Here is a 27,939-nt window from a genome sequence, read left to right as displayed (position 1 = left end):
GAGAGAGACAGTGAGAGACGGAACACAGGCAGGGGGAGTGGGAGAGGGAGAAGCAGGCTTCCTGCCAAGCCGGGAGCCTGATGGGGGTGTTGATCCCAGGACTCTGGGATCATGGTCTGAGCCGAAGGCAGCCACTTAATTACTGAGCCATCCAGGCACCACGACAAGGACTTTTAAGGCTTGTGAACAAAATCCTCACCTCTCTGTGTCCGCCAATCAAACACTATTATATCACAAATCTTGTTCCATCCCAGTCGGTCCCCAGACTTAAAAGATGGACCTTAAACTACTTGTACCCAGGTTCTAAGGCCGCATAAATTAGCTGCTACTGACTTCTTCCTTCTGAGACACAAGTTAAGGCACTCAAGGTGTGTTCTCCTTTATTGGAATACGCTAACCTTGGCTTTGCTTGGTCAACAGGTCATCCTGGTGGTATTTTTTGCAGGAGGGAGCAGTCAACAGAAGAACCAGGCAATTTTCTGAAAGTGTGGTGAGTGCTAGAGTGTTGATGAAGAAATACATGCTCACTGGGGGGGGCGGCCTCTGAGTGGCTCAGTCCTTATGTGTGTGCCTTTGGCTCAAGTCATGATCCCAGGGTCCTTCTTCTCCCTCTCTCACTGCCTCTGCTTGTGTGCCCTCTCTCGCTCTCTCTCTCTCTGTCAAATAAATAAAATGCTCATTAAGGACTTAGATGGGGCCCCTGATATAACATTAGAAATGGAATAAGAAGATATCTGGAGGAAGTGATGCTGTATTAGCCAACCAGGAAGAAAGGCAATAGGGTAGGGAAGGGTGTTTAAGAAATAAAAGAAGGACAAAAGCAATGATTCAGGGGTAGGACAGAGCAAAATGGGTTTCTGGGGTGGTAGTGGTTTCCTGTGGCTGGATCACACAGTGGGAGCTGGCAAATGGTAAGAAATGAGCAGGCGAATTTAGCAGGATCCTTTAGGGTTGGTGGACTATTGGTTAGAACATTCAGAAATGTTGAGGTTGAGATGAGACTTAATTGGGCATCTGTGTGGCTCAGTCTATTAGTACTGACTCGCGATTCAGGCTCAGATCATGATGTCAGGATCCTGGGATCAAGGTCCAGGTTGGGCTCTGTGCACAGCACAGAGTTGGCATAAAGATTCTCTTTCTCCCTCTGCCCTTTCTCCCCGATGCTGTGGTATCTCTCTCTCTCTCATCATCATCATCAAGAGAGATGCAATCTCTCTTGCATCTTAAAAAATAATAAGAGTTAATTACCAAACAGTTTTGGTTTATAACAGATAAAAACCCAAAATTTGGGGCAGATGTTGGTAATGACTCAAGAGAAATAAGAGAATGGTTTCAGGAGTGCTGATAATGTACACATTCTTCATCTGTGTTCTCATCATAAAACAGGGTTCAGTTTGTGGAAATTCATTCAGTGGTTAACGTTACAGCCTGCTCAATACATTGTAACAAAAACATAAGTGAAGAGAGATAAAGAATTATTTCTATCCACAATTAACCTACTAATAACAGGCTGATTTAAAGTTTTAAATTTTAATTAAATGGAAAATAAATCCAGGTAGTGTAAGTAAGTTCACAACAGTATTGAAATGAATGACTGGGAACACATGTTTGGCTCTGTTTACATTTATGGGAATTAGGAGTTTTAATGCATGTTTGAAAAATTTGATATTCAAATACATTCACCTACATTGCCTACATTCAGGTAGGCAAAACATGGTTTCTCTAAATTGTGAAACATGTTCACAAAGAGACCTTAAAAAGTGCTGGCCATTCACTAGCTTTCCGTAAAACAAACAAATAAACAAAACTGTGTTAAAATGTGTTGCAGTAAGTATAATTATACAAAAAATAGGGAAGAACTATATATACACTGTTATGGAAAATGGTAATGATGTTCAAATGCTATTATTTGTGAAAAAAAAAGTTTCCTAGGATTGCCATAATAGATTACCCCAACTAGGTGGTTTAAAACAACAGAAATTTATTTTGTTACAGTTCTGAAGGCTGGAAGTCCAAAATCAATATATTGTCAGGGCCAGGTGTCCTCTAAAACCTCCAGGGGAGGATCATTCCTTACCGCTTCCTAGTTTCTGGTAGCACCAGCAATCTCTGGCATTTTCTGGCTTGCCTCTGTCAACATTTGGCATTCTCTCTGTGTGTCTACATCTTTGTTTCTTCACCACTCACATTGAATTAATGCTTAGCTTAATGACCTCATGTTAACTTGATTACATTTACAAAGACCCTATTTCTGCATTAACTGACATTCACAACCATTGGATATTAGGACTTAAGCATTTCTTTGTGGTGAACAATGCAACCCATAACAACAAGGTACAGAGCTCATTTAGGTAAAAATATGTGTACATGAATATATACTTGTTTATGCAAAAACATGGGCATGACTGTAAAGAACACTAACTCAACAGTGCTTTCTTGTAAGGGAAATAAAGGGAAGTTTTCATACTTTTATCAAAGTATTTGAATATTTTACAGTGATAAGTTATTACCAGTGTATTATTTATTCTTTTAGTGCATGTTGATTAGGTACCTACTATGAGGCTTACATAAAAACTTGCTCTGTCTTAAAATATATGTAGAAGAAACATTATACACCTTTAAAAACCTCAAAGTGTTCAGAGGTATAAGGGATAGATCAATCAGTATCAGTAATTTAAGATTTAGAATTTTTCAAAATCAAAACGGGAAAAAGACATGTATGCAAATCATATTTGAGTCATATTTGACCTATTTAATTTTCATGTTCCCTAAAAATCTAAATTTTATAATGTCCTCCGTAAGCCATTGGATTGAAGGTCAGATGACTTTATTTACTTTGATCAATAGAGGCAGTAAAATAAATTATTTGGATTGGTTATTCTGTATATACAGAATAGTCCTTAATCTAGTTAGTGTACTTCTTATCTAAAGAAATATATAAGCAGAGTCTCTATTCCAGTATAGTATTAGATAGGCCCAATCTGCATAATTATATCAAAATAATACTTGACTGTAGTTAGATAGCCAAGATTTGTAGCATTAAATTTTCTTAAGAAATTTAAACTATGTTATATTAATTAAGACTTAACCATCTTACTTTACCTTTAACTTGAGAATATAAAATAATGTTTGTGCTAAGAATGTTTCAGCCCATTTTTCTTCCCATGTTCATTAGTTTTGAAGGTTCTGTGCCATTCTTGGTGGTACTTGGACAAAGCTGGGAGCTCTTGGCCTGGATTAGCACCATGAAGATGCTCTTCTCAGAGGCTTTGGAAAGCTCCCTGTGACCAGCGGTTGTAGAACTTGGGAACATAAATACCTAGTTTAGACCAGCAGGCAACCTGTATTCTGTACCAGTAGGAAATCTTCCTCTTTTTCTCCTGTTTCTAAACAGCATTTCCTTCTGCTAACCTCTTCTTCTGAGACAATGGCATATTACTCTTCTCAATGAATTTAGGTATCTGTAGGCGGAAAAAGTAAGTTCTATGGCAAGGGAATACTAAGAAGTTGGCTTTCTGGTTGTAATGGATAAGAAGGAAAATGTAAAGTTTAACACAGATAAACAGTTCAAATAGGCTCTTGCCACTGCATTATTCAGGAATGTTATCATAAAGAGTTCAACATTTGCCAACAAAACATTTGTAAACACAGAAAAGAGCAAACATTTCCTAGTTTGGAAGTACCTCTGTTTGCTGTAGAGACTGTTTCTCATTCCTATCATGAGATCTAAGCAGAATAAAATATATATGTTTCAAAACTATGCCTTTAACTAAACTATTAAAAGATGGATTGAATAAATGTTGGTAAGTAACTCCTCTATAATTAAGTCAACAAACCAATTTTCTTTCTCAGAATCTGAGCCCTGAAAAATTTATTCATACATTTGAACACATTCTGTTTAGAATTGAGGTAGAACATAGTCAAATTCTATTTTATCTAATTTACATAAACAAGGAAATGTGGAGAAAACATGTAAAGAATATGTTGCTTAGGGCGCCTGGGTGGCTCAGTGGGTTAAAGCTTCTGCCTTCAGCTCAGGTCATGATCTCAGGTCCTGGGATAGAGCCCCGCATCAGGCTCTCAACTCAGCAGGGAGCCTGCTTCCTCCCCTCTCTCTGCCTGCCTCTCTGCCTGCTTGTGATCTCTCTCTCTCTGTGTCAAATAAATAAATAAAATCTTTAAAAAAAAAAAAAAAGAATTCAGTTATATTTTGCTGACATGTCTTTGCTGATTATATCTTCACTAGAATTTTATCAATAAAAATGAATATTAGCCATTTTTAAGTTGGTTTCTGTTTTGTTTGTTGATTGTCAAAATTGTGGTAAGTGATCTTGTACTTCTTTGTTTTAATCTGTTCTCTCACCTTGTTCTCCTTCATCTTTCATATCATACATAGCTCCTTACCTGTCAGGAGGAGAATGGGGTACAGATTATAGCACACACATGTAAAAATAGTACATTATGGGAAGAAATGATTGTTTTTTAACACTTTCCAAAAGTACTGTACATAAAATAGTTTTCTCACTAGTGTTTCACTAAATATTTCATTTTCTGCACTGATTTTTACCATATAACATGATGATATTTATTCATTCATTCAGTGATTTACTGGCTAATTCATTCAATGGGCATTTTTGAGTGTTTACTATACAGTAGATATGGTGCCAAACACCAGGTATGGTTTGGCACCAAGTGCCAAACACACGGTATGTTCACCGTGAACAAAATAGAAAGAGTTTAATTTTCTTCCATGGAATTGACCATGTTGTTTGTAGCAGTGGGGGAGGGGTTAGCACAGACAGGGATGTAGAGGAAACAGAGGTCCTATTTAAGCCAGTGGTCCTGAGCTCCCATTCCTGTCATGGAGAGGCAGATGAAGAAGCACTTTGCAAGACAATAGGTATTTTGCTGTTTCTATTGTCATTTACCTTGTTTCAGGACTCTGTAGAGGACTGTTCCATGTATCTCACAACAAAAATATTAATGTTCTTAAGTCCTGTAGTTTGCTGGCCAGGAATTTGAAACATGCAATGTAAGCCAGTGCAAAAGATTTTCTTTTAACTTCAGTTATGAGCTGTGTTTTCAGTTGATTAAAGATAAGGTGGCAGTTGAGTCACATTTGAAGACTTTTTTTTTTTCTTACAATAAATGTATTTGAGAGGAGCCTGCCTACCATTTTTATTCAACCATTTCTTTACTTCTACTAAATAATATAGCTTCAAAGGATTTTACTTTTTCCTCTTATGATAGGTAAAGATTTCATTCCCTAAATGTTCCTTTTGGTGACTCACATTGATATGCAAATGTGAACTTTCTTCCTAATTTCTATAGGATATCATTCAAGCAAGAGTATTTATATCCTCTTTATATCCTAATAATGTATGCTACAATAACCATGAACATATTTTTGATCTTTGAATTTTAATTATGTCAATGATATTTACTTTGATGTGAATGTGTTTTTCTCAAAAAGATCAAGGTGTAGAATATGTAGTCAGTTTAGTAAAATAGCCTTTTCATCATTTTTTATTACTTACTGAGTTTCTACAATATTCGGGGAACTTCGACTACTGCTTAAGACTCAGGTGGTGTGCAGTGATTAAACAGTATTTTGGAAGCAGCATTATACATTTGATTTTGCTCACAGTTTTCTGCTTAGTCAGTTGTATGATATCTGAATTATTGATTAAATGATTATATGATTACTGAAACAGCCCCAGCATGTTGATGTCTTTAACATCTTCCATTCATTTGTTCATTAGACCCACATTTACTGAGAATCTACAATGGGCAGAGTAAGTACGATGTGAGTCATTGGGGTTATACAAATGAAGACTACATTGGCTTTTTCAAGAAAAGGGGTCATATTTTAAGGTAACCATTATAGTCCAGGGTGATGTGCATATTGTTAAGTCCAGTAGGAACACAGAGTTGGAAGTGTTTAACTTGGTTTGGGATAAGTTTGGAAAGAGACAATTTGCTTGGAACAGGGTAGGCTGAATCTTCAAATAAAAATAAAATATTCTCATCAGTGGGCTAGGAAAAGAAGTGAGACATAGAGGAGCAGTGAATCTGTGATGATTAACTGGACTAGAGAATATTAAAACATCCAAACAAGAGGACAACAAATACGTATTTACATTACATAAAATTAGAGAATACATATTGGTTTGCATATCATTAACACCCGCACAATTAAGCATTTATTGGTGTTTATTTTTGTAGATTATGGAGTTAGTTTGTTGTGACGCAAAATTCTATGGCACTGACTAGCGCTCTGGGGTGTTTATAGGGTGAAAAAAAGCTAGCACTTCATATTAAAAAGGTAAATATTGTTGATTTTATAGAGGCATAATATGATAGGCTGATTATATTACTTTCATGCAAATTTAAATATGTGTTTACCTGTGAAAAATACAGTTTTGTATTAAAATAGAGGAGTTTTCTACCAATTTCTACACATTTCTAAAAACACAAGTATTTCTAAAATTGAGATTTCTAGAAATTTTCTACACTTCTTTGATTTAGTTTGTTTAAAAATAGTATGATATTTGCAAACATTGATATTTTTGATATATACTTTCCATCTGTGATAAACTGTCTGGTTTGGTCTCAAATATATACATATTACTCAATGAGGTTTATTCTTTAAGGCCTATTATGTATTAGGTACTGGAAATGCAAAGATTAATGAAGTGTTTATTTAGAGGTTTACAATCTAGTGGAAAGAGTTAAAATCTTAACTTTTACATGTCATAGGGAGTATAGCAGAGGGGGCATGACGCATTGTGTGGTGAGGGGCAGCAATGTCCAAAACATTCTGGATGGGCTTCAGAAAATAGTAGTCATTTGAACTGAGATTGAAGTAAGAGTAGGAATTTAACGACAACATTCCAGGCATAGCAGGTGAAAAGATGGGGATAAGAACACTAATTTTGATATCTGCTTTTAGTTTGGTATAGCTAAAATGCAGGCTGTAGTGTATAACTATAGCAGAAATGTAATGTAGGCTTCAAAACACATTATGGAGGAGACCTTAGTACCACATAAATTTTTATTAATAACATCTACAGGATATTATTATGGGAAAGACAATATAAACTTTTAATTCTGTGGGTTTTTTTTGTTTTGTTTTGTTTTTGTCTTTAAAGTCATCATGGATTTATACTACCTTTTAATATCTTTATTCTCCAATAAATACTGAATGTAACACAATGTATACATAGTTATAGGATCATAACTATAAAGATGTTGTAAAATCCAGATCAAAACTTGTTCCAGCATTACATAATTGAGAATGCATTGTAAATACAGGTTTCTTGTGACTTAGAAATTAAAATGACTTATTAAAGTCTTCTTTGAAAAATAAGTCTTAAAAATCAGCCTTGGCACAGATATCAAGTTCAAAATAAAGTTATTTGTCCCATTTTTACCTTCTAAAACATCATATGCTTTTGGTCATTAAATTTCTTTCATCATCAGGATCCACTATAGGAAACAAATGATATTCACATATTTTTTCTTTTTACAAAATACCAACTTTCTGTATAGGGATATAATGTTAGCTTTGGGATAAGGTTTCTCCAGTCTTAGAGATTTTGGAGACAACTCAGCTTTCAGTAAGAATTTGCCAAGAGTAAAGATAGATAGAATTTGCGTAAACTGGAGCCCTTGACTTAGAAGAGCCCAGGCTTCTGTGAGTAAATAGTGACATCAAGATATAATCTAGTAAGTGCCTCCAGAGATATGACAGATTAGGTCAAAACAATCAAGGTGGGTGTTGTACTCCCACAGCCATTCTTAGAATAATGTAGGGAGCCTTTGAATGAGCCAAATGAAAAGATGAAATTCTGCACTGGTTCCTAGTTTGTGAAAAGAACTTCCTATTGCAAGGCATCTCCACTTAGTTAGAAAGCACAGAAATCCTATTCTCCATTACCTTCTGACTTCTGATTCTAATGGGCCATATGGTTCCCGATTCTTCTGTAAGTAACTTAATGCTTTGTGTAATTAAGAGGGCATATGCTTCCTGTACAAAATCACTGTTAGATCTCCTTTGCCTTGCAACGTGGACCAGGTTGTGATATCAGCTTTTATCTGCTGCCAGTAAACTTTAAAATCGCTTAATAAAATTCAGAGAAAATGATGATACGTCTTACAGTTTTCAAGATAACCACATGCATTATTCTAGTTTATTCTGAGACTCAGTACTCAAGAGAATTTAGCACCTTGTCACTCCCCATAACCCTCTCCCCACCAGCAGACTTTTATGGTGAGAATTTGACCAGATATCAGGCAAAGTTAAAATTCTCTTTAGATTCTTTTTATTTTTTCTGAAATTTATGTACTCCATAGCATCATTCCAACTCACTGATTTTTTTAAACATCTCATAGAGAATTTTTTTTTTTTCCTATTAACTTCATCTCTGAAAAGGAAGAACTGCAGGTGTATGGTCAAACAAATGTGAGTCGTCTGTATAATTTTGTACATGAAAGGGACAAAAAGGCATATCACTTTTTGTTTCACATTCTGAGGATTGACTGTCTTTGATCTTGCTTAAAATAGCCATAGAATTAAGTCCTTTATCTTGCTTGAGTCCTTATTCTGCTTCAAGTTGCTTGAAGGATGGTCTAATTCCTTTTCTTTGTTCTGTTGAAACATGTTTTAGAACTATCAGAAACTCCTGATTTTTACTATAGCAGTAATTGTCAGAGACCCTGGCTAGGAGTCATGGTGGTAGGGTTCTACACATACCAGAATCCACTGGAGGCAATAGGAATTTCCAAACTTAAAAACTAGTATGAAAACAAAATGATGTGGATTCATGTGAGTTAAAATTGAACTGTTTGGTAGGGACATGTGTTAGATTACAGTAATAACTATAATTATTCTACGCCCATGCCCATATCCATGGCTTGGGGTATAACTTTGTAATAACCTCCCACCATGACTAGGGGGAATCTCCCCTAGGGAGAACCTCCCCACTTTTTTAGACTCGATTTAGCAATGTGACTTGTTTACATCCAGTGAAGGAGGTGGAAGTAACAGTGTGCTATTCTAAGCCTAAGTTTCAAGATACCTTGCATGTTTCTTATCAAGTTTTTATACTTCGGCCATAGCCGAGGAAGGACATTCCTGGCAGTCTGTTCTTCTTGGGGAAAGAGAACTGAGGAGCAGAGCCAACCCACAGATAAATGAAGAACTCACCTGAGGTGAGCTGAGTTCTATAAATGCATAACAAATAGTAATTTATAGTTATATGCTGTTGAGTTGTAAGGTTGACTTGTTTTGCAGCAAAAAAAATCTCAGTCTGCATTTGATGTGTTGATGTGTGCTAAAAAGAAATCTCCTGCAGACAGAGGCTCTTGTTTTTCAAAGATTCTTCTAGAAATCTACAACAGAAACTTTGGTCATAAGTATATGGTTTTCTACAAATAACTTTTTAATGGATGAAATGAATAATGTTTAAGGTATGTTGTTGACTCTGCCACCATACTTATTTGGGTCATACCATTTAGATAATCCAGCTAACTCAGCATGTAAATTCCTTTAGATCAGGTCTAGAGATTCATTGGTTCTGTGTTCTCCCTACTTCATCCAGGAATGTTCTCTGACCTGACTATAGAACTGAGTGAATTACATAAATAAACAAACAAATAAATAAATAAATAAAATTATCCTGTGACTAATTTTGTGCTGATTGCTAATAAATAGTTGCCTATTTGGCAACTTTTTCTAAGACAATTTCATTGTGAAATATGGAGGCAATCACTACAGTTTTGCACTGAATGCTTCTGGCTCTTCGTTTTACCTGGTGCTTTTCATCCCGATGTTCATGGTTAGTAAGTTGTGAGGGTCACTTCTTGACTGAACATTCAGTTGCTGCTACAAGATCTTCTAGGACTCTTTCCCTTTGCTCTCTGTCATAGCCTCTGGCAGTGTCCCTTTTAGTTGCTGAATGTCAGTCTAGTTCTCCAAGTGAGAAAGATAAGGACAAGGTCAGAGCCCTTAGTCAACCTCCAAGGGACATAAGCCTTTGTTATTCTAACCTCTGAGATTTGGGTTTTAATTCTTACTCTTTTTCTTTTCTTTTCTCTTTTTCTTACTCAAGTATAGCCTAGGCTCCTGTACTATTTGATAAGGAGGCTACTGGGAAGAGGAGATACAGTGCTCACCTGCCTCTAATCACCTCATGTGCATGGCAGTAATGAAACTTGACAGTTATTGAAAGGATAATTTGACGAAAGTGAGGTTGATATATTTCTATACCAGTGACTCAAATATAGCTCCTTCTGCCTGGTTGAAAATATGTGTTGAATCTTTTCTGGCCTGAGAATTAACTGATAGGGCTCTAATTCTCAGTCAATATGTAGATTGCTTTAAATAGGATCCTGGTTTCTCGTGACTGGGTCCTGCTTTGAAGGGGTGGGGTTGGGGGGGATTGGTATCTGGTTTAGAGGATTCCTGATGGTTTAGAAATAAGTCATATACGACATGGAAAAGTGCATATTTTGGAAAGTTAAGGTAGTTAAATATACTTAGAATATTTTCATTTTGATTTTCTCTCAGCAAATACTCAGGGCCAATCCTAGCAAGAGTTTTTACAGTCCAGCTGGAAAACTTCACCAGCTACCAGGAAATGGTGAGTCTCAGGGCTGCTGAGACAGAAGACTGGAGGGTGTGCTGAACATGTGAATTATGCATTTCAATATGTGTTTTGAGTGGGTGATCTTGTTTTATCTTCCCAAAATGCTCTGCTCTAAGTATGATTCTTCCTATGTTGGATTCTTCAAAAGCAGTTGAAGGTTAGGTTAGGTCAACTGGTCAAGACCACATGCACATTGAGAAAAAATAGCAAGAACACTGCCTTGTGTTCCATCTCCACGGTGGCTCCCCCTTAAAACACATGGAGCACATATTCTTAGTTCTCTTTCAGTATCCCTGAGACTTCTTCCTGGGTAACCACACCCAAGCCTGCAGTGGTCCTGCAGTTAGTTATGTCTCCCTGAAGATACGTAGTGCCTTTTCTCACCTCTCCCATTGGTTTCCTGTTCCTACTCTTTAATTTCTTTTCTTGCCACCTTTCCCTTTTTTATCCTTTTCCCTTTATGCTGTACTTTCTCAATTTAGTACTATTTCTTTTCTTTCTTCCTTTTTTTTTTTTTTTAAGATTTTATTTATCAGAGAGAGAGAGAGAAAACACAAGCAGGGGAGCAGCAGGCAGAGCCATAGCTTGAAGGCAGAAGCAGGCTCCCCGCTGAGCAAGGAGCCCAATGTGGGACTCTAGTCCAGGACCCTGCGATCATGACCCGAGCTAAAGGCAGATGCTTAACTGACTGAGCCACTCAGGTGTCCCAATTTAGTACTATTTCTTTAGGGATTTGGTGAGAGGAAAATGCATTAGGACGAGATCATTGGGTAAGTAAGTGAGGGAAGAAAGCTGAAATATTTTAGTTTTTCTTCTCCTAATGACCAACCAAAATGAATATGATTGATGGTTGTTTTGTAATATTTCTGAAAGCCAGGTGGTTAAAAATCTGATAAATGTACTTTCTTAAAGTGTTATTTAAAAAGAATAAGCTTATGTCTTATTTCTTTATATAAATCTCCCAATTGGGAGTAAAAGAAGTGAGCAAAAAGAAATGGATTAGCCTAGTCTCACATACCAAGAAACCAAGTAGAATTATATGCTTTTTCTCACTCTGAATATGCATGAAATATAAACATTTCAAGCTATGGCTATCTGGGGGGAATCTTATGTTTACATAAGCATTATATTAAACTTTGGTTCTTAACAAATATGGTCAGAAGATATGTTCATATCCTGTAATGTATCTGTCAGAGGGAAAAAAATCATAATGTTGTTCAACTGATTTAAATATGTGTCATGAAATTATAGCAAGAAGTTCTTGATTTGTTTGGACTGTAGCCTCAACATGTCAGCAGGGGTCAAAGTGAGGTGTTGTTTGTTTGTTTTGTTTGCTTGTTTTTGTTTTGTTTTGGTGCGGGTTTTGTTTTCTTCTCTCTGCTTTGAGTCTGTCCTATACTCAAGATGCTGCCAGGTTTCCAGGCATTTTACAGATACAGCAATATACTGCAGCAAAAGAGACTGGTTTCTTGGACTTACTTTTAATAGAGAGGGACCATTTTCAAGGAGCAGTGTCTGAAGAAACCCCAAGACCTTATTTGCCTGTATCACATTCCATGTTCACACAATTAAATAAAATGGATTGAATCTTGAGGTTGGAATAAGCCCCCACACTCTGAGAGAGACATGTAAATTACATCGGTTTCAGCAAACAGGGTAAAAGGCAAATATCCATAGTATAAGAAAGTAACAGTGACTACTAAAGCATTTGAATTTCCATAAAGCATTTGAGTTTCCATATTACAGTTTGTTTGGTTTTCTGCCCTATTGTCATTCCTGCTGAAATTCATGAGTGTATGTGTATGTATTTGTTTCCTTGAGAAAGAGGGAAATAAAAAGAGAGATGATTCTTACATTGATAGATACAGCAGGCTCATGCAGAGTAGCTTCTTGAACATTAGGAATGAATTTGAGAAAGTACATTTTGTTTCAAATGGTGAAGAAAATAGTGAGTTACTTAGATTTCATTCCTGCTAATCCTTCTTGGTTAACCACATCTTATTTGTTTCTTCTCTCAGTATCTATAGTGTTTCCATCTTTAATTTAGAGATTATACCTTGTTCTGTTTTGCATCCCACACATAGAAATATCATCATCATTATATGTTTAACTTGTTCTCAGATTGATTAGTCATGGTATGTATTGCCAATTTGGTACAGTATTATTTTATAGAAAAAAAATCACTCTGGGCAAAAAGGTGCTTTTGCATACATTTGCATCATAGTGGTGGGTAGTTATTGGTGAGGACTCAACTGCCTTCACCTGAAGAACAACATTTAGAAGACCCTTAAGTTGCTGCAGGAAACAATGAGAGGAAGGAAACCTTAGTCAGGGGTGAAAGGCACCATATGTCCTCCAGTACCTAGGCACAACAGGGAGTCAGCCTAATAGCTGTCTTAATGCACCCTGTTGTGTGTAGGTATCAAGGACATATGGTATATTTCACCCTGAACTGTGAATTTCCTGAAACAGCTGTAATGTTCTTTTAATGTAGTTTGTGTGAGTCGTTATATGTAAGCAGAGATGTTTAAACCATCCCCCTTTCTCCCATTCACAGTAATCAAAGGAAATGTATTTAATTTACACTTATTTAACTTAGAAGTTAATGTACACTTCTAACTATTGAACTTTTCCCATTTTGCAATGTTATCTGCCCTAACCCCAACCTTTACTTCTTTCCATTTTTCCACAAATCTGTTTTTCTCTCTCCGTTTCTCGATCCTGTTCCCCTTTCCTCTTTTCTGTAGTTAGCAAAGGACCACTGTTGAGGGAAGGGAGTGATTTTTTTTTTTTCAAGTTGTTCTTAAAGTGACAGCTTGCATATCGAAACTGTTTATATGCATTGTTATTTTAAAAATGTTGAATAAAATTTAGATCTCAATTTCAAGTTTGGGATTTCAAATGTATTAGTAACAGTAAGAAGCTGTGTTCATTATCTCCTGAAGGGTCAGTTTTTGTTTTTGTTTTTGTTTTTGTTTTGTTTTTGTTTTTGTTTTTCTTTTTTCTTTTTTTTAAGAGTCAGGTTTTTTTTGTTGTTGTTGTTGTTGTTTTTTCCCTTAGGGACATTTTATGCTTATTATGAATTTATGTAATCAGTTCTGATTTGCAACCTGTGACTTAGAAACAGTGTAATAGGATTCTTAGATTCAAACAGTAAAACATAACCCAATTGTGGAAATGAGAAAAAAAAAAAATCTTATGAGGGTCAAGTGAAGAGTAAGTTATGACAAAAATCATGTGAACCTATAGTCAAGGATAAGGATGAAAGATAACATTTCAGGGAAACATGCTTGATGTGAAAATAATTTGACATAAGTTTAACTGTTAAAAAGAAAGTTCATCTGAAATCATTGAAGGTGATTAATAGTTCAAGTAAGACACAAATGACGCTATCTTATGGAGGATTCATTGGAGGAAAAAAAAAAGAAAATTCATAGCACTCAATTATGATCCAAATGATTGCTTACTTAAATTAATAATGACTCAAAATTCAAAAAGAAAATACTGATATATAATAGACTGTAACACTTGCCTTCATATGAGGACATTTTATTATAATTTTGAATTATTATAAACGACAGAACTATCTCACTTTAAAATGTATTTACCTAACTTAAATATATATAGTTCTGTACTCTGAAAATAGATTCTTCACATTTTTCTTGGTTGCAGTAGTAGGTGAGATGTAGCCATCATTCCCCCTTAAAGATTAAGGAACTAAAATGCACACAGAAAAGTGTTAGAGCCAAGTTGTTATTAACAAAGCCATCTGTTCAAAGATCTTTGCTTTTGGTATAAATGGAGCTGGATAAGAACAGATTAGGCTGAGAATTCTTCCAGACATTTCTTTGGTGTATAAAGGTTTTGATAACACACTATATGCCCTAACTACACACGAATGTTTTAACATCGGTCACATTGTTTCCCAGAAGAATAAAATAGCATTAAAGCCTGCTCTGCTACCTTGGAATTTATGATACTTAACAGCTACAAAAATGTTTATCTTTGTTCAATTTCTGATAAAAAGATTAACCAAGTAAAACTGAGCAAAAGAAATAGGATATAGAAGTCTACTTGAGAAAACTTGATTGGTGTAAGTATTTCTAAAGTTTTGCATAAGATCTTTTTTTTTTAAAGATTTTATTTATTTATTTGACAGAAGTTTATGTCACAAGTAGGCAGAGAGGCAGGCAGAGAGAGAGGAAGGGAAGCAGGTCCCCTGCTGAGCAGAGAGCCCGATGCGGGAGTCGATCCTAGGACCCCGAGATCATGATCTGAACCGAAGGCATCAGCTTAACCCACTGAGCCACCCAGGTGCCCCTGTATAAGATCTTTAAACCAAGCAAATTTCTGTATATTCTCCAAAATGGAATCAAATTATCAGTATTAACTGCTCAGGGCCTTTTGATATACAAAGTGGTATTTATTTTTAAATATTTCATTATTCTCATTTAACAGTAATACACATTCTTCTTAATTCATGCAGATTTTTTTTTCCATTTGTATCAAAGTTCCAGTCACTTAAAAAAAAAAAACTGACAGTCCTTTGTGATAAAGAACATATGGGGCAAAGTGAAACCCAGCTTTCTCCTAGTTAGCTATACCAACTATAGGCAAATTATTTTTTCTATACTCCTAATTACCTCATCTCCAGAATAGAAGAGTATATCTAAATCAGTATTTTTTAAACTTTAATATGCATAAAAATCACTGAAGATCTTGCTAAAAGTGCAGATTCTCACTCAACAGGTCTTGTATGGTGCCTACTTTTTTGTTTTTCTAAAATGTTCCCAGGTTATGCTGGTTTGCTGTTTCACTTTGAGCAAGAGGCTCATTCCAATTTCTCATATTCCTTGGCTACAAATGGAAGCATCTAGGGAGATTTTTAAAGTAACTGATACCTATTCCCACACAGACAATTGAATGAAATTCTTGATGTGGGGTCCAGGCATCAATATTTTTAAAGTTACCAGGTGATGTGAAAATGAAGTTACAATTGAGAACAGCTGTCTGAGATGATACCTGTTTCTGTTCAAGCTTTATAATGACCCTAGTAGACAAGATGTACTTCGTAAAATCATGTGTTCTACTGGAAAATGGGACAACCCATCAACTACAGGAGATTGGGTAAGAAAATGGATAATTTTTCGGATAGTGAATTCACATTAGTGCTACATGTCTCTCACCTAAAGGAACAAAAAAAGAAGATTGAAAATGTAATTGAATACCACCAAGAGTACCAAGGGGAGATTAAGAATCCATTAAAAAAAAAAAAATGGTTTGGCTTGGTGGAAAGATTGTAACATGAAGCAAAGAAAAGACAAAGGTCAAGGCCATACTTAATTAATTATTGGAAAAGCCACATGTAATTAACAGCTGTGTGGGATAAATATCCATGTTTGTGTACTTCTAAAGATGAAAAGGATCTGCTCAAGTGTGGGCCTGTGACCACAGAAGAACATTTAGTTACTCTTAGCTGGCTAACCAATCCTCTGGTCCCGTGAAACAGAGTGTCTGTAAACCACTAATTATAATTACAGTCAACTCACTCTTTTGCACCTCCTGCCCAAACTCTTGATTTAGTTTTCTGACAACTTACCAGCTTCTGGCATACCACAGTATAAATTTCCTTTCTCTACATTAAAGTGTAGTGACAAAAACTGTTGTCTTATTTTCTTTCTTATATCCAGGTGCCTAAACAGTGTAGAGTGCAAAATATGTGTCTTGGGCAAATATTTGTTGAAGAAGTAAACGAAATGAAACAAATATATTTTAAAAAGGATAACAAAATAGCAAAAGAAAAAGGGAAGATGAAGAATGTAATCTTAACACCTGAAAGTAATGTAACATTGTGTATCAACTACAATAAAAGATAAAGATGCTTAACATCTAAAAATATATATATATATATGTAATCTTAGAAGGTCCAAGAATCCATTCTGACTCCTCTTACGAGCTGGAGGAATCTTTGTTTTGCTTTTATATATGAAAGGTTGGCCTTACAAACTATTGTGTCTTGAATATTTTAAAATGTCTGTACCATAATGCTGTCAAAATATCAAAATACAATTTAAAACTCAACGGGGTGCCTGGGTGGCTCAGTGGGTTAAGCCTCTGCCTTGAGCTCAGGTCATGATCTCAGGGTCCTGGGATTGAGCACCGCATTGACTTCTCTAAGGAACCTGCTTCCTACCCCTCTGACTGTCTTTCTGCCAACTTGTGATCTCTCTGTCTCTCTCTGTCAAATAAACAAATAAAATCTTTAATTAAAAAAAAATTCCACAAAAACTCTAAAATTTTAAGAATAAGATATTTCAGGTATCATATTAGTTACTTAAATTATTAAAGTTCTTAATTCAATTGCAGACAATTTTTTTTTTTAAAGATTTTATTTATTTATTTGACAGAGAGAGATCACAAGTAGGCAGAGAGGCAGGCAGAGAGAGAGAGAGGAGGAAGCAGGCTCCCCGCTAAGCAGAGAGCCCGATGCGGGACTCGATCCCAGGACACTGAGATCATGACCCGAGCCGAAGGCAGCGGCCCAACCCACTGAGCCACCCAGGCGCCCCAATTATTTTTGCATATTTGAAAGATGAACTGAAAACTTATAAATGATTTTTCCCCCCTTGTTCAGAGAATTCAATAATCTTCAGAATAAAATTCTGTTTTGGGATCACAGTTGATTCTACTATAAAATAAATACAGACTCCACTACATTCTGAAAAATATTTATTCTAAATTCTTAGAATTTAAGGTATCAATGGGAATCCAACTAATGGGACCAAGAGTGACACTTTTTCCATGTCATTACTTTTGAGTAAACACAATGGGAATTTTTATTTGTGTGTGATCTGGGTATGAAGGGAAACTTGTTTGTTCACTTTACATATCTAAGAAGTATATAATTTAGTGTGTTCTGTGGTCTTTTAATGTCATGTGCAAGTGAAAACAAAGGAGAGCAAAAGAAGATACTGGCAGCAGTGGTGTGGTTTATGTCTCTTTTCTGGTTTGGTGTGACTTTTGTTAGCCTAAACGGTTTTGAGGGCCAGCTTAATTGATACTTTTTTGATATTATTTACGGATGTTCTACTTTATTAGTTTTATTCTTTTTTAATCTCTTTAAACTATGTACAGGAGGGGAAATATTTATAACAGCACTTCTTTTTAAAGACTATAAACAATTATATTTTACGGTGACTATAATGATAAAATGGAACTTGATTTTGCCACGATGTCTTTAGATAATTATAGCTTTCTGTCTGCTGGGTTGTATCTTCATTCTGTTTCTTCCCACTCTATTCCATATTAACCTCTTTTGGTTTTAAAAACCTAAATCAACAAGTTAGCTTTTATTTCTCTAAATATTGCTGAAAACAGACAGTTGAGTTAATTTGGGTTAACCTGAGTTAATTGACACTTAAATCAAATTTTAAATTTTAGGGAAAATATATTCTTATTTGTGTTTAATAATGTGGTTGAGTCAGTCGGGGGATAAAAGGGGGACAATTGCTTATAAAGAGAGGCCTATTTCCCCCTCCATTAAGTTTAATTGCAAACATTTTAGGCATAATGAATCACTGCTGACCATAGGCCACTTGATCATCATTCTGTGGTCATTGTGGTGCTTGTGGGTATAAGTTTTGTATTTCAATTAGTAGTGGGAAGAAATTGTCAGCATGTTTGTAATATTCTAGGAACCTTTTGTAGCTTGCACATGAAAGTGGAAGAAAAATAATTCCTTAGAACCCTTTGGTTTACTAAAACCTAAGTTTTACATCATGGAAGTTAAAAAATGATCCCTTTCTTTGTGGTTCTCTGTATTACTCAGGTGGAACAATCTGAAAAAACTGTTTATGAGAAACGTTAAAATATGCTTTGAGAAAACCACCATAACTATATTTTCAAATTGTTTTTGCAAAGCTTTGGGCAGTTTAAAGAGCTAAGCAAACAAAAGATATAAAATTACTTGAGTTGTTCTCAAGCCTGCAACCATCAGAATAAAACAAAACTGGCTACTTTGGGTTGATTGTAGAAACAATGCAGATGGAGGCTTCAATACAAGGCAGAATTTACTAGTTATTAGAAAAGAGAAAATCATGGCCAGTGCAGTCATGTGGTCCTGTCACATGAAGTATCATCAACGTGCAAATATTTTCTTATGGGATATATTTTAATAGATATTTAATAACTAGACTCAGAAGGCAAGATGAACAGAGTGAGATCACAATGGTGATATATGCCCACAATAAAGATTTTCCTTGGCATATATAATTAGGAATTCAATTTAGTACCTGTTTGAACTAAATGTGGTAAATTCAGTGTTTAAACAAACAAGATAGAAATAATAGAGGTTGAGCAGTAGGATTTATATTTCTTACTTGATTATGAACAGAAATGACTGCTAATTCTAGGGAATACATAGCTTCAGGGATCTGACATAGATAGAATCTTAGATATTAAAAAATAAGGCAAATACGCACACACTTACACACACATACACACAGAAACCCTCCAAATATATTGCTATATGTACAGGTATGCATATAAACACAAAGAAAAAAATAATTGGTAACAAAGGATGGAAAGTAGGTAAAGTGTTTACTTATAAAAGGGGAGATGAAATAGGGCTGGAACAAAGGGGAACTTTGTTACATAATTTCAATTTTTACCAGAAGTCATGTGGTGATTTTGTAATTATTTTTGGCAAATAATTAAAAGGAAAAAGGAAGATAAAATTTAGACCTTTGAGACAGAAATTGTAAGACTAGAAGATGATTAATGTTTCCAAGTTTCAAATGTTAGGGTGGCCAGAAGCAGCAAATGGAAAAGTCCAGAGTTCAAACTTCAAAAATACTTGTCTCCTTCAGGCCTTTGCACCTTGCTTGTTTGTTTGCCTCCTTCCACACAGTCTCATGGCTTCAGCTCTTCTCACAGATGGTTACAAGATGGATTCCTTCACTTTGTTTTTTTGTTTTGTTTTGTTTTATTCTTTTTTAAAATCTCTTTTTTAAAATGAGATTTCTTTCTTTTTTAAAAAATATTTTATTTATTTGATAGACAGAGATCACAAGTAGGCAGGGAGGCAGATAGAGAGAGAGGAGAAAGCAGGCTCCCCACCAAGCAGACAGCCCAATAAAGGGCTTGATCCCAGGACCCTGAGACCATGAGCTGAGCCGAAGGCAGAGGCTTAAACCACTGAGCCACCCAGGCGCCCCTAGACTCCCTTTTCTAAAACATTGCCTGCTACTGTTTCTTTATCTCATTACCCTGAATTAGTTTCCTTCATAGCCTTTTTCACAACTGACATAAATTCAAGTATCCTTATGTTAATATGTGTTTTGCGCACTGGAATATAAACTCCATGACAGGGACTGTGGCTTTTTCTCCTTCTCAGCACCTACAGCAGTGCTCAGCATGGAGTAGTTGCTAAAAACTCTTATAGATCCTCAAAAGATGCTGTTAAGACCAAAAGCCAGAGAAAGTGGAATCTAAAATAGGATGGCAAGGGGCACCTGGGTGGCTCAGTGGGTTAAGCTGCTGCCTTCAGCTCAGGTCATGGTCTCAGGGTCTTGGGATCGAGCCCCACACCGGGCTTTCTGCTCAGCAGGGAGCTTGCTTCCTCCTCTCTCTCTGCCTGCTTCTCTGCCTACCTGTGATCTTTGTCAAATAAATAAAAATAATAAAATCTTTAAAAAAAATAAAATAAAATAGGATGGCAAACAGAGTATTACCAATTCTTGTGACAGTTAATTTGTTCCACTTAACAAATAATTTTATATTATGTCTTATATTTCACATATCTTAGATATTTGAGAGTCTCTTGATATTAAATGGATAATTTTAAGTTAAAATACAATGTAGAGAAAATTATAGTTTAATATTAAGTCTGGGGCACCTTGGTGGCTCAGTGGGTTAAAGCCTCTGCCTTCGTCTCAGGTCATGATCCCAGGGTCGTGGGATTGAGCCCCATATTGCAGAGTGGGGAGCCTGCTTCCTCCTCTCTCTCTTTCTGCCTGCCTCTCTGCCTACTTGTGATCTCTGTCTGTTAAATAAATAAATAAAATCTTTAATTAAAAAAAAAAATACTAAGTCTGAACCATGTCTTCCTAATGGGACTTTTTAAAAAGTTGTTCTGTAGTTCGTAATTTCTCATCACTTCTGTATATGGTAACCATAGTGGGTCTTAAGGAAGAAACAATGGCCTCGGGTTGTTGTCTTGGCTCAAAAGCAAACTATTGCAGAAATACATATATTAATATGTATGTTGAACTTATATTTTTCTTTTCCTGATATTTTCTATTTAACAATGCACTGGCTATTCCTATAAGCATATAATACACTCAGATGTGTGAATATTTGATTAGAAAACTTTTTAGTCATTTAAAAGTCTCTATCTTGTTAGGAGACGATTTTATCTGAATTTTTATTACTATTATTTATTTATCTGAAAGAGAGAGAGAGAGAATGAACTGGGGCAGGGGGGCACAAAAGGAGAGGGAGACGCAGATTCCCCTCTGAGTAGGGTGTCAGACACTGGGCTCCATCCCAGGACCCTGAGATCTTGACTTGAGCTGAAGGCAGATACTTAATGGACTGAGTCACCCAGGAACCCTTTATAAGAGTTTTATACTGGATTTTATATGTCAGGTAGAAATCATTATGAAATTCTGTTCAGTTGTTCAAAACTATAGGCTTTACAAATCCCCTCTCCTTAAACATACTTGGTAGTTCAGCATTTTAGAACAAGCAGGCCTTGCCTTGAATATAATAATGGTGAAGGCAGAACTCTCCAAAACTTCAACTCAAATGCAAATATTGGGGCGCCTGGGTGGCTCAGCGGGTTAAAGCCTCTGCCTTCAGCTCAGGTCATGATCTCAGGGTCTTGGGATCCAGTCCCACATTGGGCTCTCTGCTCAGCAGAGAGCCTGCTTCCTCTTCTCTCTCTCTGTCTGCCTCTCTGCCTACTTGTGATCTGTCTGTCAAATACATAAATAAATAAAAATATTAAAAAAAATAAAATGCAAATATTGGGGAGGACACTTTATTTTTTCCTATGATGAGAGGAAGTGTTTTTTTTTTTAATTTATTTCTTCTCAGTCATAATGTGTCTCTTGATAGTGATTTTATTTCTCCTTGCATATTTTATCATCAACACTCCAAAAATTAATCTCATTTTGTTGTTGCTTGATTTATATGAAAGATTATATGAAAGATTTATATGAAAGATGTTTAATATCACTAAATCCACAAGTAAAATAGTGAATTTAAATTGTAAAGTACTTCAAATAAGCATATGAGATATTACTGATAATGATATAAATGCTAGACACCAAAAATAATTTTTAAAATAACCAAATATGGTAAAGAAAGAAAGTGCATGTTCAGGTAAATATAAATTTCTGACACTGAATATTATCTAGGAAAAATAAGCTTGTTTTAATTTGAATAGCTAAAAGGATTTCTCACCTGAGTGGTGTGTATGTGCATGTGTATATTCATCACCATAAGGATTATGATAATTTAAAATATTAGAATCACTCAAGGCATTTTATGATCCCCAGTCATCACAGTATTGGAAGTGGGTCTAAAAATGAGTTGTTTGTAAGAATGCAAATCCCAGGACCCTAAAGTCCACCATTCTGAGTTATTTTACAATTTTTTTTAAAAAGATTTTATTTATTTATTTTGACAGAGAGAGAAAGCACAAGTAGGCAGAACACCAGGCAGAGAGAGAGGGCAAAGCAGGCTTCCTACGGAGCAGAGAGCCCTATACAGGGCTCCATCCCAGGACCCTGGGATCATGACCTGAGCCGAAGGCAGCTGCTTAACTGACTGAGCCACTCAGGCACTCCCACCATTCTGAGTTTTATTTTATTATTTATTTATTTATTTATTTATTTAAAAGATTTTATTTATTTATTTATTTGACAGACAGAGATCACAAGTAGGCAGAGAGGCAGGCAGAGAGAGAGAGAGGGAAGCAGGCTCCCCGCTGAGCAGAGAGCCCGATGCGGGACTCGATCCCAGGACCCTGAGATCATGACCTGAGCCGAAGGCAGCGGCTTAACCCACTGAGCCACCCAGGTGCCCCCATTCTGAGTTTTAAAACCTCATCTGTAGGGGCACCTGGGGGGCTCAGTGGGTTAAGCCTCTGCCTTCGGCTCAGGTCATGATCTCAGGGTCCCGCATGGGGCTCCCTGCTTGTCAGGGAGCTGCTTCCCCCTCTCTCTCTGCCTGCCTCTCTGCCTACTTATGATCTCTCTCTCTCTGTGTCAAATAAATAAATAAAATCTTTAAAACAAACAAACAAAAACACCTCATCTCTAATAATTCTTACATACCCCAAATTTTAAGAACTACTCTTTAGCAATATTATGATAGAGGTATTAATACAATAAGTATAATAATTATAGCAATATTATTACTAATAACTGGTATTTCAATTGTACTGGTTTCTACCACCATTAATCATGTTGCATGTATTAACTCCTTTACTAATTCCAGTGACCCTATATGGTAAATACAACCCAGACTCCATTTTACTATTGAAGAAAGTGTAGGGCAGAGAGGTTAAGTAATTTGATTAAGTAACACAGTGTGTAAGTGGGGGAGTCTGGAGCCAACAATGGAGCCTGCTTCCTGAGTTTGCCTTATCAGCCCTTTCAGAATTCCCTTGTGTCTGATCCAGGCCACACACTGCGGGTCAGAGATGAAGGTAGCACAGTCCACTGTCAAAGGCCTTAATGCCCAGAGGGGAGACAGACGAACACTGTGACAAATGCAAATTTGATTTAGGCATAAGATGATCGGGAGAGGAAAGACTATTAATATCTACAGAGAAATCTTCTCAGAGGAGACAAGTCAAACTTAAAGACTAAGTGGAAATGGCAGATAGATGATGGCTGCATTTATCTGCCATATACAGTTCCAGACGTGCTGTGCTGCCAAGTCACAGAACATTAGAGCATGACACATTCAGAAGAAAGTAGTTTAGCGTGGTACAAATAGAACATGTAAGAGGAGAACCAGTGGAAGGAGGTGGAGCAGGAGAGGCAAATCAGGGCAGCTCATGGAAAAAAAAAAAAAAAAAAAATGAAGAAGAAGAAAATGGCTTTAGTGACCATGCCAAGTCCATAGGCAAAGGTATACAGATTGTTTTTTTTTTTTTCCCCCTATGACAACAGTGCCCTCTTGAGTTGTGCAGGGCAAAACCCTCACTGATACATGCAATGGGAGAGTGGTCATGGGACAGTGTTAAAGCGTGGAAATGGTAAGATGAGATTTGCTACAAATTTAAACCAGTGATTCATAAAGCACGCATGCATAGGACCGTAAGCCACCTAAAATACGGTTGAATTTGGGGAGATCTAGCCTCAAAAGAACTTTGCTGTGGAGGTCAAAGTTCACCTGTACTCTTCCTTCAGGATTCTTAAACATGTAAATATCTTTATAAAGTTGTCACTACTGGAGGCAAGGACTCTATCAAAGAAATATTATGGACTCACGAAAAATAAAAGTTGACTTTAAGACAGAGTGACCACATAGTATATATACTCTTTGGGTTTTGCTCTATGTACTGACTCCATCACTCGAGAAACTGATGGGGAGTCGAACAAACTCAATGAAAAGCACTTCTTAACAGCTTAACTTGCAGGCAGGGTGGCTTTGTCACTGGGTTATTATGGCAGGAAGAAGACCATCACCTCAGTTGCTTGCTAGGGCAAGTATCCCAGAGCAGTTGCCAAAGAAGCAGGTTTCAATGATGCAGCAAAGCAGAGAGGAACAGAGAGCAAGCTTCTTAAGAAAGCTTAAAGAGTTTGTGAAAGAGGCAATAAGTTAAACATTTCCAACAAATTAAAGAGTGGAGAAAAATCTATATAAATTAAGGAATGGAGAAAACTTTGTGCACTCACTCAGTAAGGTGAACTTTAGAAACCACTGAGTGGATGATTATAGATGAATTGTTAAAAATATAGTAGTAAAAGTAAGCAGACTAGGTTTATTAAAAAAATTGTAGGGAAAAAAGTTAATAAAAATGAGGAAAAATATTTTAAGATGTGATAGATCTGATAATGTTAATGTGGCGATGAGTATGATCAGGGATGCTCCTGATATAGTTATCTGGTAAGCCCCAAGCCAAAATGCAATCTCACGCAGATCCGATGCCAGGGACTACTGCCTTCTCTCAATCATAGCAATCTAACAAATTCTGTGAACCCTATTTTAATTATGATTTATTAACTCATTACACAGAAGGTCACATTGTTTCCCCAAGAGAAGGTCCTATCCCTGACCCACTTTGCAGGGTTGTGGGGAAGGAGTGTCTGTGCACAGGTAAAGATAGATTGGGGTCATACGCTCTGCTTATACTTGTAAAAATATGCTCTAATGCTTTTCCTTCAAGGTAAATTTTTAAAAAATTGAATATTTGTGGAGTGGGGCAGCTTTTGTTTATTGCATTTTTATGGAGACAATTGATTTAGATAAAGGATAACAATAATACTGTGTTTGTTTGTATAGAGAATTATAAATTCTGAGGAAAAGTATTAATAAATATCTTTTAAAGTACACTATGTATAGGCTGTAAAACTAGTGAAATCTCTGAACTTATACTTGACCTTGTCCAATTTTTAGAAATGCAGAATCCGTCTTGAAGAATAGATTATCAGTATCCTAAGTATCTGGGTGAGTGAGTGGAAAAGTACATGATGAGTTTTAGTGTCGGCCAGTGCAGTGCGAAGTGAAGAATAAACCACTTAAGACTATATGCACAAAAAAAGGCCTCTGAGGTATTGATTCCTATTCTTGGCTCACAGTTCACACTTACAACATTTGCCTTGCTTGTGCTGAGGCTTTATTATCCCTTATGTTGTCCCGATCTGTCATTGCATAACTTGGCCCAGCACAATGGCTGGAATGGATCAAGACAGATCTTTGAAATCTAGAAAATTTCCCCCCAGTAACTTCAGCTCTACCCATGACTTTGTAAGAATGGCAACAAATTATGGGACACGATCAGGAAAGACATTGGAAACAGAGTGTTATCCTGCTGGCAAGGGATAGATTACACATACACACCCATAACGGTTTGTACATTTATGGTTTCTGCATTTCCAGAAGATAAAATAAATGAAAAGACATGCAAAGCCATGTGCAGTACGTAAGAAGAGAACAGTTATGCTCCATGATAAAATTATAAAAAAAATCTGTGGAGGTGACAATTTAAAATATACCATAAATTATTGAGGTTTTAATAAAAAAGTAATTATCGTAATGACATTCATTGTTATTCTATAACAATGTGTACTTTCAAATAAGGTATTCACTTCTTCATTTGCATCTCCCAATAAGCATGTAAGACAGAACATAATTTTTCTCTTCTTAGGCGAAGGAACTGAGCCTCAGAGTAATGACAAACCTGAACATAGATCAGGGCAAGAGTAAGTTCTTGAACCTTAGGTCCAACGAATTCACAGAGTTTAGAAATCAAAATTTTTAGAGTAAGAATTTAAGGTTTTTGTTTGAAATGGGAGTGTGTGACTTTAAGAGCAAATGCTAGGAAATACTATTCTGCAGGGTGAAGAATGTATGCTTTTAAATTAAGAGGTAGTGTGAATAGGTTTGAAAAGGATTTGAAAACTTTACTCAGTCCCCTAAATATAGTTTGGTGCTTGCTTTATCTTTAAAGTTGAATAAGAAAGATGCCCTGTTTCTTCCTGTGGAGTTCTCCCTAAGCTCCTCTTGGGGAGCGCTGGAATGCCAAAGCTTCTGGAACAACCTGCAAAACCTTTACCTTTGAGTACTGAGAATTTTAAGCTGTAGTTGAAATTCTGTTGGTGGTTAAGATGTACCAAATGAGCCACTTAATATTGCCAGAAAGTAGAAAAATAAATAAATAAAGCAAGGGGGGAAAAAAAAAAGCATGAGGCAAAGTAGTAGATGTATAATATATGTTAGAAATTCCATTAGCTTCTGTAACAATTTTTCTAGGAATAGAAGATAATAATTGCAATGGAAGTATTCCTGAAATACATCATATTCCAAATCAAACTGTTGTGTTGTTACATTTATTCAGAGACAGAATGTCTGGCTTTATAGTAAATGGACAGAGTAGAATCAAAGACCTTGAAGAATTTAAACAGATATGACATGTTTTTATTATCATTTTAAAATTTTCTAATCTATATTTCTGTATTACAGAAAATATTGCTGTGTAAATCCAAATGATTTTTCAATGTGCAAAGCTATAGAAAATAATACATTCGGGAAGCTTTTATGTATTTATTTCTTTATTTTGGTTGGACTTTGCTGGTTTGCAAAGTCTTTACTTGAGAGTCATGAAGAATGAACACACTGAGAAAACACATTATATAACTATAATACATGCATTTGCAAAGCTATATTTGTGAAATTAGCAATAAATCATAACAAGTAGTGACATACTTAAAACATTATTTTAAATATTTAATAAAATGATAAAGTCCATCGACAACCTTCAGTCTTCATGTGGACTCCAGCAATTCACTCAAGCTTTTCAATGTCAGAGCAAATTGAGAGATGGAAGGTGACACATTTAGATGCATATTATGCCAAAGCTCTCAGGTCAGACATTTTTGTAACAAGAATTATAGCTTACATTTAATAAACACCTGCTAAGTGAAAAACACCATATTAAGTACTTTATATGCAATGCACTATTCAATTTTCATAATGATTCATGAAGTGATACTCTCATTATTTCTGTTTTTAACAGACAAGGAATTTAGCTTATTACTAACTTAAAATTAATATTTAATATTAATTAACTAAATAAAGCCAAGTGGGGATACACAGTTTTCAGTTGTCTGATTATAGATTCATGGTCTGAAACACTAAACTGTAATACAGATATATCATAAATTAATTAAAAGAAGAAATACAGTTTATGGAGTAAACATAATCTAAAACATACTCAGTCCTCAAGCCAACCAACTAAACATATGTATATGATGGGCAGGCAGGCAACAATGAGAAGGTTTGGTTATTCATATACAGTAAGTAATTTTACTTTATGTTGTCGAGGACCGCCTCCGGCCGGGAAAGTCCCCACCATTACACGATGGTGCTTGGCTCACTGCCAGCAAAATACGCTGCAAGTGAACACCGAACTTTCTGGTGAAGCCCGCCTAAAGGAGGACATAGTCATTGGCTGTTTCAAATTTAATCAGCATAGTAACAGGACTCTCATTGGCTCTCCCCATTGTTAGGCCCCTTATTGGTCACCCTGACACATATAAGCTAAGAAAGTTGT

This window comes from Neovison vison, chromosome 13 (genome assembly GCF_020171115.1).
Source record: "Neovison vison isolate M4711 chromosome 13, ASM_NN_V1, whole genome shotgun sequence".
Taxonomy (NCBI): domain Eukaryota; kingdom Metazoa; phylum Chordata; class Mammalia; order Carnivora; family Mustelidae; genus Neogale; species Neogale vison.
This window is presented reverse-complemented; position numbering follows the sequence as displayed.